General features: G+C 38.5%; 1 non-coding gene across 1 annotated transcript; it reads right to left on the reverse strand.

Moving 5' to 3' along the window:
- Positions 1–5,559: 5,559 nt before the first annotated feature.
- Positions 5,560–5,666, reverse strand: LOC145033231 (small nucleolar RNA R71). The gene has a single exon (XR_013677464.1). It is a non-coding gene; the product is annotated as a small nucleolar RNA R71 (small nucleolar RNA).
- Between the last annotated feature and the right edge of the window lie 6,859 nt (positions 5,667–12,525).

Consider the following 12,525-nt stretch of genomic DNA (forward strand, 5'->3'; position numbering starts at 1 on the left):
TCTTGAACATTACCACCCTCCTCAGCCTCTCCACCCACAACAGCCTCCTCACCTTCATAACTTCTAGGTGGAGTAACTTGCATATACTAACTAAAATCCCCCGCACTACTGGATTCAACATCATTATGTGTAGCTTACATATCATTCTCAATTAGATTCATTTCAACATCTTTATGTTGTTGAGGTTCGCGTATACTACCCTATATGGCATGATATAATAATGTTAGTGGCAAATCATATGTAAATAAACTTTAATTTTAAATGGTTTTATATGTTCTGCATTTTGCTTTACACAAAGTTTTTGTTTCTTCTATTTCTTCACATTTAACTTTTGGGGTCTTCTCTCTGGACAAATGGCCTTGTTGTGACCTACCTCCTTGCATATACTACATCTAATTTTCTTTTCCAGCCTTAAAAACCCTAGTTTTTCCTTTATTCTCTGTAGTGGATTTCTTCCTCTTAGTAGCTAGCCTACCAGACATCCTTCTACTAATAGGAGGCAATGTTGGAGTATAATTTGTCTCTGTCCACATGTCACTTCCATTCATGGGGGAAATTCTGTAACTTTATGCCTTCCTAAATGTTGTGGTGCTATACATGCTGTCTACATAGGCTTTTACATCCCTATTAAGATAGGATGTGCTAGCTACAAAAAGAGCACATCTATATCCATTCAATTGCCATAACCTACATGAACATGTTTTCCTTTCTAAGTCCACCTCATATGCATCTGTTGCACCCTTAACCTCAAACTGGTTTAATCCACTAGGTAGTACCTGAAAATGCCTTTGCATTTTTTAAGCAAATTCACCTTATCCCTTATCTATGGGAAAATATGATTTCCCTATTGTTATCTCTATAATTGCATGTTGTACAATATGTTCATCATGTACAATCTTAACTCCTCTAACATGGTGATTATGTAACAACCAAAAATTTTAGACTAAATATTTCATTTTTAATTTAATAATCATAAAACCGTTTGTCTGAAAACATCCATAGTATCATGTCATATCAAAACCAATGTATCAATAGTCAAAACTTGTCACGATAAAACAACATCAGAGTATAACTCCTAAAGATCTTATGTGCGTAAATCATGGTGTGATGCACTGCAATCATTTCGACTCATTTCCTTTCAAAGAAGAAGTACCTGAAACCAAAACTGAAAATCGTAAGCACAAAGTTTAGTGAGTTCCCCCATCATACCATATACCATACAATAAACATACTACCTAGCATATTCAGGTGCTGGTCTATCCCTTCAGTCTCTTCCAACCTGTAACCTCCTAGCATATCAGGGTGCTGGCCTAACCCTTCGGTCTCTTTCAACTGATAACTGTCTAGCATATTTGAGTGTTGGCCTACCCCTTTGGTCTCTTTCAACCAGTTATGGGGACTATTTCACCCCTACCATTACCACATAATATCCTAGCAAATAAACGCATAATCACATATTGCCTAACATATCTGGGTGTTGGCCTATCCATTCAATCTTCCGACCGGCTACGGGGACTATTTCACCCCTACCACTACCGCGTAATAACATAGCATAGGAGCACAAAAATCTCAATAGATAGTCGCATACCAAACAATTATCACAAAGAGAATCATCTCTACTATAATTAGTTACTAGTCGGCTGGTATTGGTGCCTTTAACCCACTTCTATTGGAAGGTAACTCACCTCAAATGTTGTAAAGTAGCTGAACAGTCCCCGACGCTAAAATCAACCCCACTCAAACTCCTACACATAAAAGATTCCCTTTAATCACCCTTTCATATTCATAACCCCTTAAGGTTCAAATTTGGTCAAAGTAAAAGTCAACACCCTGGTCAAAGTCAACATTCCGAGTTAACTTAACTCGCCAAGTTGGCCCTTCAACTCGCTAAGTCCAAAAATCACAAAACCCGGAAATCGCGATCCAACTCGTCGAGTTCCTTCTATCAACATAATTTAGACTTTCTAAATCAACTCGTGAAGTCTGTCCTTGAACTCGTCGAGTCCTTCCTCTAACAGAATCGGGACACTTCGATTCAACTCATCGAGTTCCTCTATGAACTCATCTAGTTCTTCACTCTGTTAAGCCTTCTTAATGCATTGAGCCATTAATCTTCGAATCTAAGTCTCATATTCTAGATCTGGGTCAAATACACATCTAGGAGGGTAAAGTTTCCGACTTTACCCATTAAGACCCATCATAGAAGAAATAAGCTCTGACCCTAACTCAAAATGGCTTAGATCCAACTCTAAAAGCCATCAAAACTTCAAAATAAGCCATGGGGTCATAGATCTGGACTCTAGGGGCGGTTTGGTCATGTAAAGTTCCTATATTTGCTTGCATGCATGGCCTACTTGACTCAAAAGATCAAAAAGATGGTCTAAAAGTTGCATGAGACTTCCATGGCGATAAAGTTGGCACCTTTATGCCATGAAGTCCTTTTAAGACCCTAGATCTGAAGGGTTTGCCCATAAAGGACGTCCAAATCCCAAAAACCAACATACTTGGACCAAAACATGAAGAATCATCCTAAAACTAGATATAAGCATGATAAAGATAAGGTAGGATCTTTATACCTCATATGAACTAGAAATCAAGCCCAGCTTCTGGATCTACTCTCCTCCTACACATCCTTGCTCCTTCAAGTACCTTCTTCTTCAAAATCACCAAAAATGCATAAAAGTTGGCTCAAAACTCTCAAAAGTGGATTAGGGTTTCGAGGATAGGGTTGGGGACAATGGATCCTGGAAATGAGGCCAGATTATGGGGGTTAAGGTGTTTAAATAGGGTGCAAAATCCTGAAAATTAGGGTTTCATTCTGCTAGCTTACTTGTTGACTTGAGGGTTCTCAACTCGCCGAGTAGACTTCTTAACCCGCATCCTAATCCATCAATACTCAATGAGTTTGGGGCCTCCAAATTGTCGAGTTTCTATACAAAAAAGAATAATTATGAATTAAATACATACCAGGAACCAGGTGTTACTGTCACAACCAGGGATTCTGATACGTTGTAAACACTTAACAAAGAATGACATTGTAGCTAAAATATGTATGGTGTTTATTCAATGACAACAAAATTCCATCAAATACCCTATACAAACTTTCAAATATTCAACAAAAGTTGGAAACCCTAAAAATCCTAGTTTAAGTCCATTTTGGACTAGGATTTTCTTGTTGGGCCTAATGGACCAATAAGCTTCCAATTTGACTATTGATATTTGCATATTTAGCTCATATTAAGTATAGATTTTTTTTATCATTTATTAGCTAAATTATCGCATATCATGGACAAAATATACTTAAAAGTGTTTGAATTATGTTTTTAGTCCAATAGTGAAGCTCAGAAGCAAAAGGAAGCAGGAGAAACGATTGGGAGCTTGGGAGTTGAACAAAGAATAAAACCACTAAAAACAACACCGACTCAGCGAGTAGGGTCGACTACTCGGCGAGCCCGATCGAATATTCGAGAAGATAAAGACTTAAAGACTCAGAGACTTATCGCATACGGCGATTAATAGATGGACTCGGCGAGTCGGCAATGGACTCGACGAGTCGGTTCACATTTATAAAGATAACTTCTCAGATCGACAGGAGGAATTCTGGAACCCTTCTGGAGAGATTAGCTGCAATTGAAGAGCCAGAAAAACCCTAGAGAACGAAGATACAACCTAGAATCCAATTCCGAAGGAGATTTGAGGCAAATTTCTCATCATTCTACTTAATCTTTTGTTTTCCATTATGGCTAGACAATTAGAATTCGTTTATTTGTTGTTATTTACCTCAATCATGAGCTAAAACTCTTAAACTTCTATTTAGGGATACAAAATTGAGACTATGGTTTGATAATTGGTAGGATTAATTCAATGTTGGTGATTTTTGTTAGTTTTAGCTTGCTAAAGAACCTTGTGTGTGAATAATAATTAATTTTATGTTAATAGGAAGGTAATTAAATAGTATGAACATCTTTTGATTATCAACCTCATATGTTTATGTGACCACTTTATCATATATCTAGGATTAATGAACATGAAACTAGAATTAATAAGAAAATTAGGTATATTCATGTGTGAGCTTGTGTGATGACCATCAACAAGAAGTTAACTAAAGGACCAAATTAGTTAACTATTGCAAGTCTAAATTAACCCGAATAATTAATCTAGTGAATTTAATTAAATTAGAGAACTGATCACTGTTTGAGTTAGTTTGTTCATTAAGGGTTAGTGTAGTGAATGCGAATCTAATCACTTGAATTGGTAACCAACAAAAGAGTTAGTCCATTGCACTATTACCATAATATCAACCATAGGATCAATTGAGTTGAACTAAACAGAAGTCCTTCCCATTATTGAATCTATTAATTCTTGGCTTTTCTAGCTTTTAGTTTAAGTGATAGTTAGTAAGTTTTCTAGTCTTGTAAAACTAGAGAAAATCCCTACTTATTAGTTAATTTAGATAAAATTAGTTTTTAGTTTTAATTTACCGTTCCCTGTGTTCGATACCCTACTTATTTAGCTATACCACAATAGATAGGTCCACTGTCTTTGTGTGTTTATTTTATAATTAAAAGTAGGTTTAAAACTATTTGAGTTTACACACATCAATTTTTTGGTGCCGTTGCCGGGGAACGGTCCTAAATTAGTACTGAATTTTAGTTCAATCGATCCTTTGTGTGGGATTTATCTTACAGAAAGTTAATTCTTAGGTAATTTAGTAATTAGTATAAGTTTTAATAAAAATCCGTTTTTAAAAAGTCATTAGAAAATTTTTCTGTTTTTGCCTTCAACTCGCCGAGTGCACTCATGCCGTCTCGGCGAGTTCATCGCTGTTCACAGTCTTAATTTTTTTTTGTTCTTTTTATGCGTTTTTTGTTTTGTTTATAGTTTTCTCATGACCCGAGGATCTGATACACCTCTGGTCCCTCCTCTCGAAGACCCGGAATCCGCAGTACGGAGGAGTAAAGGAAAAGCCGTTGGAGAATCCGCTTCTTCAACGAATTCGCCACTAAAGAACCTCAAATCCGTTTTCAGCAAGAAGAGGAGCAGCAAATCAGGAGCATCCAGTGCCTCTTTGACAATCGAACACCCAATTAAAGAACACACCGAGTACGAGACCGAGGAAGAAGAAGAACCTACATACGAGCACGAATCCGATTCGAAGAAGATTTAGCTATCACTATGGCTAATATCGATGAAGTCCCCATGGGGGAATGGAAGAAGAGGATGCGCGATGACACTGGCCCAGGACTTGTGCAACCCGTAATTCCCACTACCGCTACTTTCGAGCTAAAGGGTCATATCCTCGCTCAACTCAAGGAGATTCCTTTCTATGGAAAAGACCACGAAGATGCCTACAAGCACTTGGATGGAGTAAATGATGTGGATGACTACTTCAATGTACCAAATGTGCCACGCGATACCCAGCTACTTCACATGCTTCCAGTCACATTCAAGGGTGCTGCAAAGGATTGGCTGAAGTCACTTCCTCCCAGGTCAGTCACCACATGGGCTAAGATGAAAGAAGAGTTCATAGACCACTTTTGCCCGCCTTCCAAAATAGCTAAGTTGAAGAAAGCCATTGCCAACTTTGATCAACAACCCAGAGAGTCTCTTTATGAAGCTTAGGAAAGGTACAAAGGTCTTCTTAGAAATTGCCCACACCATAACCTCAATAGCCAACAAGAGGTCTCCACCTTCTATGATGGAGTCAATGTCACCACACGAAAATTGCTCGAATCGCAAGGCCCACTCACAAAGAAGGCACCCCCGGTAATCAAGGAGTTAATTGAAGAATTCTCTAAGCATTCTAGAGAATACCACAATCCAAGAAATGAAGTAAGTCGGGGGGTAGTGAACTCAACAAATGATGGCATGGCGGCGATGATTGCTAAGCTCGATAGTTTAGATAGAAGAATGAAAAAAATGGATCAAACAATCCATGCTATTCGAGTTGGATGCGAGAACTGTAGAGGCCCTCATCTCACGAAGGATTGTGACTTGGATGAAAATGGAAACAAGAAAACTCAAGTGTTATACTCAAGCGGCGATCGATACGATGAGAATTGGCGGAAACCAAAGAAGTAATGGCTCCCGCATGAAGAATACAAGAAGGCTAAAGAGGAGAAATACAAGCAGAAAGAGAGGGGATTTTATCAAAAGGAAGAACCGGTAATGGAAAAGAAAGTCGATTTAGAAGAGATGTTCACTAGATTTATAGCCGCATCCGAGAAAAGAAATAATGGTCATGATGCTGCAATACAAGAGACCAAGAATATGCTAAGGAATCAATAGACATCTATTCTCAATATTGAGAAACAGTTAGGACAACTTGCACATCAAGTGAACGAGAGAATACCGGGTCAACTTCCAAGTAACACCGAGAATAATCCGAGAATGGAGAATGTGAACGCTGTGATTCCAGCTATGAAGACATTTTCACACCTGGACAGAAGATCTCCAAGGTGAAGACAGAAAAGGCAAAAGAGGCGGCTCCAGCTAAACCCGACCAAACTCGCCGAGTCCCTCTAATGGACTCGACATGTCCATGCACTGATGACAAAACTGTTATTCCCTCAAAGCCTTAAAATCCCCCTTTGCAATTCCCAACTAGAGCCATGCCTGGTGAAAAGGTTAGAGCGTATAAATCTTTCATGGAGCATGTTCGAGCCCTTCAAGTCAACATTCCATTTATGGAAACAATGATTTAAACACCCAAGTACTTTAACTTGCTAAACGGTCTTTTTGCTGCAAGAAAAGATTTAGTTGAAGTCGTGGAGATAGTATTGAGTGAGCTAACAGAAAAGAAGGGCGATCCGGGGAGCATCATAATTCCATGCCAATTTGGAAATGTACTTGCCACTCAAGCGTTGACCGATTCGGGTGCAATTACCAACTTAATGCCCTTCTCTTTCTTCAAGAAGCTGAATTTACCGGAGCCAAGGCCTGTTAATATGAAGATCCATTTAGCGGACAAGACGACTATTCAACCAAGAGGTGTTTGTGAAGATCTCCTCATTAAGGTCGACAAATTTATTTTTCCCGTGGACTTTGTGGTACTTGATATGGAAGAAGACCCCGAAATTCCAATTATTTTGGGGAGATCATTTTTGAATACCGCATGTGCATTGATTGATGTATGAGAGTCCACACTAATGTTGAGGGTAGGAGACGAGTCAGCCGTGTTTAAAGCTTTACCAGAGATCAAGCAAGAAGAAGGAAGAAAAGAAGAAATCTCATTCATTGATTTGGATAATGAGATACTACAAAAAGAACTTTCACTTTTGCAAGAAGAAGATCCGAATAAGTTTTTGCTATCCTCTGGAGGTAATGAAGATATTGAAAAAGACCTGGAGGATATAGAGAAGCTGCTGAAAGGAACCGATTCGGAAAACACAGTGGAAAGTGAGGAATACAATCCGAATCGCCCGAGTCACTTTCCCTGACTCGAAGAGTCCAATCGAAAATCTCAACATTTTAGACAATTTAGATATGCTTGTTACCAACTCTCTGCATGTTTTGGACAAGAAGATTTTCCCTAATTCTTTAGAAGATCAAGCAGCAGAAGGAGGAATGGATGGTAATCTTCAACACGTTCATGTAGCATGCCTTGACACGATAATGCAAAATGATGAAGACACTTCACTTGAAGAGGAGGAAAGCTTTAGAGAAGAGGAAAATGCAAGGAGAGATGATGCTGATCACCCATTCATTACCAAACCTAGAGCATGAGTTTTCACCAATTACGAAGTAATAAAGATTAAAGAAGAGGAAGTGAAAAAGAGGGTGCGAGAGAATCGGGTAAAGAAGAAGAAAGTGAGGAAAAGGGAAAACCATGCAGCTGAGGATGATGCTATAAGGAAGAAGAGAGAAGAATTAAGACTGGCTTACAAGAAGAAGATACACGCTTACAAGACAAAGTACAAACCACAAAAGATTAGGCGTGCATTCCCGATGCAGGAAAATGAAGAAACGTAGAAAGGAAGGAGTCCAGCTAACGACTCCTTAAAAAGAAGCGCTTGGCGGGAGGCAACCCGTTATTAGAGTTTGCTTTCTTTCATTTTTTTCGTTTTAGTTTGATTTTCATTTTTAGGATTTTTATTCATCTTCCGAATCATCAGACATGATTGCTTGAGAGTGCATATGGAGTAAGTGTGGGGTGGAATAAATTTTTAATGGCAAAATCATATTATTTTCTGAATTGTTTACAACCGACTCATCGAGTCTGACCCTGACTCGATGAGTCGCTTCCGATTCCAGATGAGTTTGAATTCGCGACCAGACTCGCTGAGTCTGACTCTGACTCGACGAGTCGATTTTATTTACATAAAAAAATTAATTAATTTAAAATGAATTTTTACAACCGGTAACTAGGGTTTTTAACCATAATGAAATCAGTTTCCCCCATCACTCGCCGTGCGCCCCCATTTGTGTTCTCTCTCAAGCACTCATCAAAGTCTTCACTCCTTCAAGATTTTTGATTTTTATCACTAAAGGTATTTAATTTCTTCCTTAATTATGTTAAAGCCATGGTTTTTAGATGATCTAGGGTGTCAATTTCATAGAATATCCGATTTTGAAGTTTAGTGAATTTTTACGGTTTTGATTTAGTGTTAATTATGTTGTTTTGGATGATTATTCTTGCCCTAATACATCTTAGGAACATCCCTGGACAAAACCCTTGAAGAAATTTTGAGTTTTCATGGTTGAATTTCAATCGACTCGTCGACTGACTCGCGCAGTTTATACGACTCGCCGAGTCGTTCATGGACTCGACGAGTCCAGTCGGGGACCCAACTGTAATCTATTTTGATGATTTTCTATGTTTTCTGGGTTGTTTGTTCTTTGTTTTGTAGGGACAATGTTTCACAGAGGACAAAGCTCAAGTGGATACCAAGGAGATTTTCCTTGGTTGAATTTTCCTCAAATTGAATCGGCTTCAACAATGACAAGATGGAAGAAAAAGTTGGCTGAGGTCAAAAAGAAGGAGATTTATGTACCCAATAGGGTTGATTGGGATTGGTTGCAAAATGTTCGGTATGAGGAGGAGTTAGCACCTTATATTTTGAAGGAATTTACATACGAGGGAGAGACAATGATTTGTGATGGATGGAGCATGGTTTTTAGAATTCAAGAACCGGTGTACTAGTAACTTTGCTGGGAATTTTTCTCCATGGTATCTTTTCGTGGAGGAGATGATTGTTATCACCTGGCGAGTTTCATTTTTTTCCTTGGGGGCGAGTTCCAGCAATGCTCCGTTATTGATCTTGCCTGTCGGTTGGGGATTTATGACCGACCATTGGTCTCGACTGCTATTTTTCGTGCCTTTTTGGTACACTCTCATAAGGTGTTCCCCGATGGTGTTACGAGTACAGGTTGGTGGAACACAATCGCCAACAAGTTGTACATTCCGAAGTCGGCCCAAGAAGGAAGTATTCGGTCACCCACGCACCGTCTCATTCACCGTCTTATTTCCACCACCATCAATCAATGAAAGGATGACGATAAGGTTTCCAACCTTGATGTCTTTTACCTTTGGAGCATCATCACACCTAACACCTTTTGCAACATTCCGTGGTGTTTGGCTTCTTATTTGTCGGAGGGTGCGGTCAAGGATCGCAAAACCTCCAAAATTAATGGTGGCATGTTCGTCACCCAGCTAGCTAACTCATTTGGGTTGATGACCCGTGTTGTATGGAATTTGATGACGATGATTCCTGCCCCTCCATTTAATCCCATTCTTTTTCGGAGGGCGAGAATTATTGAGGATTATGGCGGTGGTCATTATGCTATCCCGCATGATGATCCAGTGGTTGGTCCCGAGGCGTCAGGAAGGAGGGTTCGGTCGAGACGAGAGCGAGACGTGGAGGAGGAACCTCCGGTAATTCCGGTGGATAATGATGAAGTGCCAATGGACTGGTATAATGTTGAGATGAGGAGAATGTAAGATCAAATGGCGAGGAGTCTCAATTTTAGCAATGAGTCCAACATTCGGCTTTTTGACCCCTTCCATATTCCGCATATTGATGTGGGTAACTTCCCATACATTCCATCTTGGGATGAGGTGATTAATGAAAGGAGGAGTGGAGCTAGTGGAAGTGGAGCTGTGTATGGAGATGATGATGAGGAGGAGGACTAGTTTTTTTATGCTTTGTTGAACAATTTATTTTATTTTTGTTTTTGTTTTGTTTGGTGTGTTTGAATTTTTTTAGTTAAGACTTTTATTTTTATGCTTGATGTTTAATTTGCCTTGATGACTTTCAGATTTTGGATTAGGAATGCTTGCATAGGGGGTCTAGAGTTTTAGAGAGAAAGAAAAAATATAAAGAGTGGAAAAGACTAAAGAAAGGGCGGAGTTTAGAGTTAAGGTGTCGAGTCTGGTCCTGAGGGACATGAGTGAATGAGTCTAGAAGTTATTGGAAGTTTTGAAGATTTATCAAAAGCTGGAACAAATGCAGAATGTAAATTTTCCACCCAGTGGTCTACTCGTCGAGTGCACTTAACTAACTCGACGAGTCGCGTTGTATTTTCACACTTTCGAAGCTGTCCGCGACTACACTCGATGAGTCATTTATATGACTCGACGAGTCACTCAATTTTATACCAACAAGATTGTTGATTCAATGCTGTTGAATATACCACTTGACCATTTATTCTTCCTTATCGATTCTTGAAGAATTTACACTATTTTTCCTGCCTATTTGGAGCTGCCCACATGTGATTTGATGCCCAAGACGTGGATGAGCTATCTCCATGTCTAAAGTCAATTGAAGATGGAGTTGAATAATAGAGATATCGACCTAGCGACTGCTATCCCAGGGGAGTTTGTTCCAATTCCTTTTTTATTTTATTGTTCGTTTTCATGCATAATATGCAATGGGGACATTGCATAAATTAAGTGTGGGGTAGGGGGTTGATGTCATTTTAGTAAATGTAGAATCTTAAGGGGGTTGATGTCATTTTAGTAAATGTAGAATCTTAATATCCTAATTTAGTTCTAATTTAAAAATTTTGCATACAAAAAAAAATGTGACTTAGGGATTAATTTATAGAAAATTTTGGTATAAAGTATTTAGGATTTCATGTTAGAATTGTGTTGATGATTGCATGAAGACCCAAATGTTTAGTTGAGCCTATATACGTTCTAGTGCATTTGTGGCTTCCTTATTCCAGTGAAATCATGGGACAAAAACACGACCTTGCTTAGCCCGAAGGATGCAATATGTTTAGTATCTTGTACCAGAAATGTATACAAGAAGATTATTATCGTTAGCCAATAAAGGTTGAAGTTGAGTGCCCCTGCTTAAGTATGTAGGGTTTTGAGTGAAAAAAGTGAGGTACATGTTGAAAAAAAAGACAGAATTGCAAGAAAAGTTAAAGAATTATGGAGCAACTAAAGTGAAGATCAAAAGATCCAAATTCCAAGAAATTCAAAAAAAAAATTAAAGATACCAAAAATCAAACAACAAAGGTGGTGAATTCAAAGAAATAAAAGATCAAATTATCAAGAAAATGAAGAAGTCAAAAGAGCTCCATAGTGGTATCATAAATTGTAATTCTAGATTATGTATGCTTAGGTTGCTCAACTAAAAATACCTTGAGGATAGGAGGTTTTCTGCGGATGGATTCGGAGGGATGCATAAAATGAGCATTGTTCGGGATAAGTGGGCGAATGTTTATGAGGATTGTGAGTATTTGGAGTATGGGGGTATTTAGGAAAATTTATAGACACAAATGTATGCGTTGCGGTCTTGGCATAATGGCTGGGTTAGATTGGAGTTGTCATATGTGATTCTAATGTGTTAAAATTCAGTTTTGCTTGGGGGCAAGCAAAAGTCAAGTGTAGGGTATTTTGATATTTGCATATTTATATCATATTAAGTATAGATTTTTTTTATCATTTATTAGCTAAATTTTTATATCATGGACAAAAGATACTTAAAAGTGTTTGAATTATGTTTTCAGTACAAAAGTGAAGCTCAGAAGCAAAAGGAAGCAGGAGAAGCGATTGGGAGCTCGGGAATTGAACAAAGAAGAAAACCACTAAAAACAACACCGACTCGGCAAGTAGGGTCGACTACTCGGCGAGCCCGATCGAATATTCGAGAAGATAAAGACTTAAAGACTCATAGACTTATCGCATACAAGGATTAATAGATGGACTCGGCGAGTCGGTTCGCATTTATAAAGATAACTTCTCAGATCGACAGGAGGAATTCTGGAACCCTTCTGGAGAGATTAGCTGTGATTGAAGAGCCAGAAGAATCCTAGAGAACGAAGATACAACCTAGAATCCAATTCCGAAGGAGATTTGAGGCAAATTTCTCATCATTCTACTTAATCTTTTGTTTTCCATTATGGCTAGACAATTAGAATTCGTTTATTTGTTGTTATTTACCTCAATCATGAGCTAAAACTCTTAAACTTTTGTTTAGGGATACAAAATTGATACTATGGTTTGATTATTGGTAGGATTAATTCAATGTTGGTGATTTTTGTTAGTTTTAGCATGCTAAAGAACCTTGTGTGTGA

The sequence above is a fragment of the Lactuca saligna genome, chromosome 2, assembly GCF_052625555.1.
Source record: "Lactuca saligna cultivar CGN05327 chromosome 2, ASM5262555v1, whole genome shotgun sequence".
Lineage (NCBI taxonomy): Eukaryota > Viridiplantae > Streptophyta > Magnoliopsida > Asterales > Asteraceae > Lactuca > Lactuca saligna.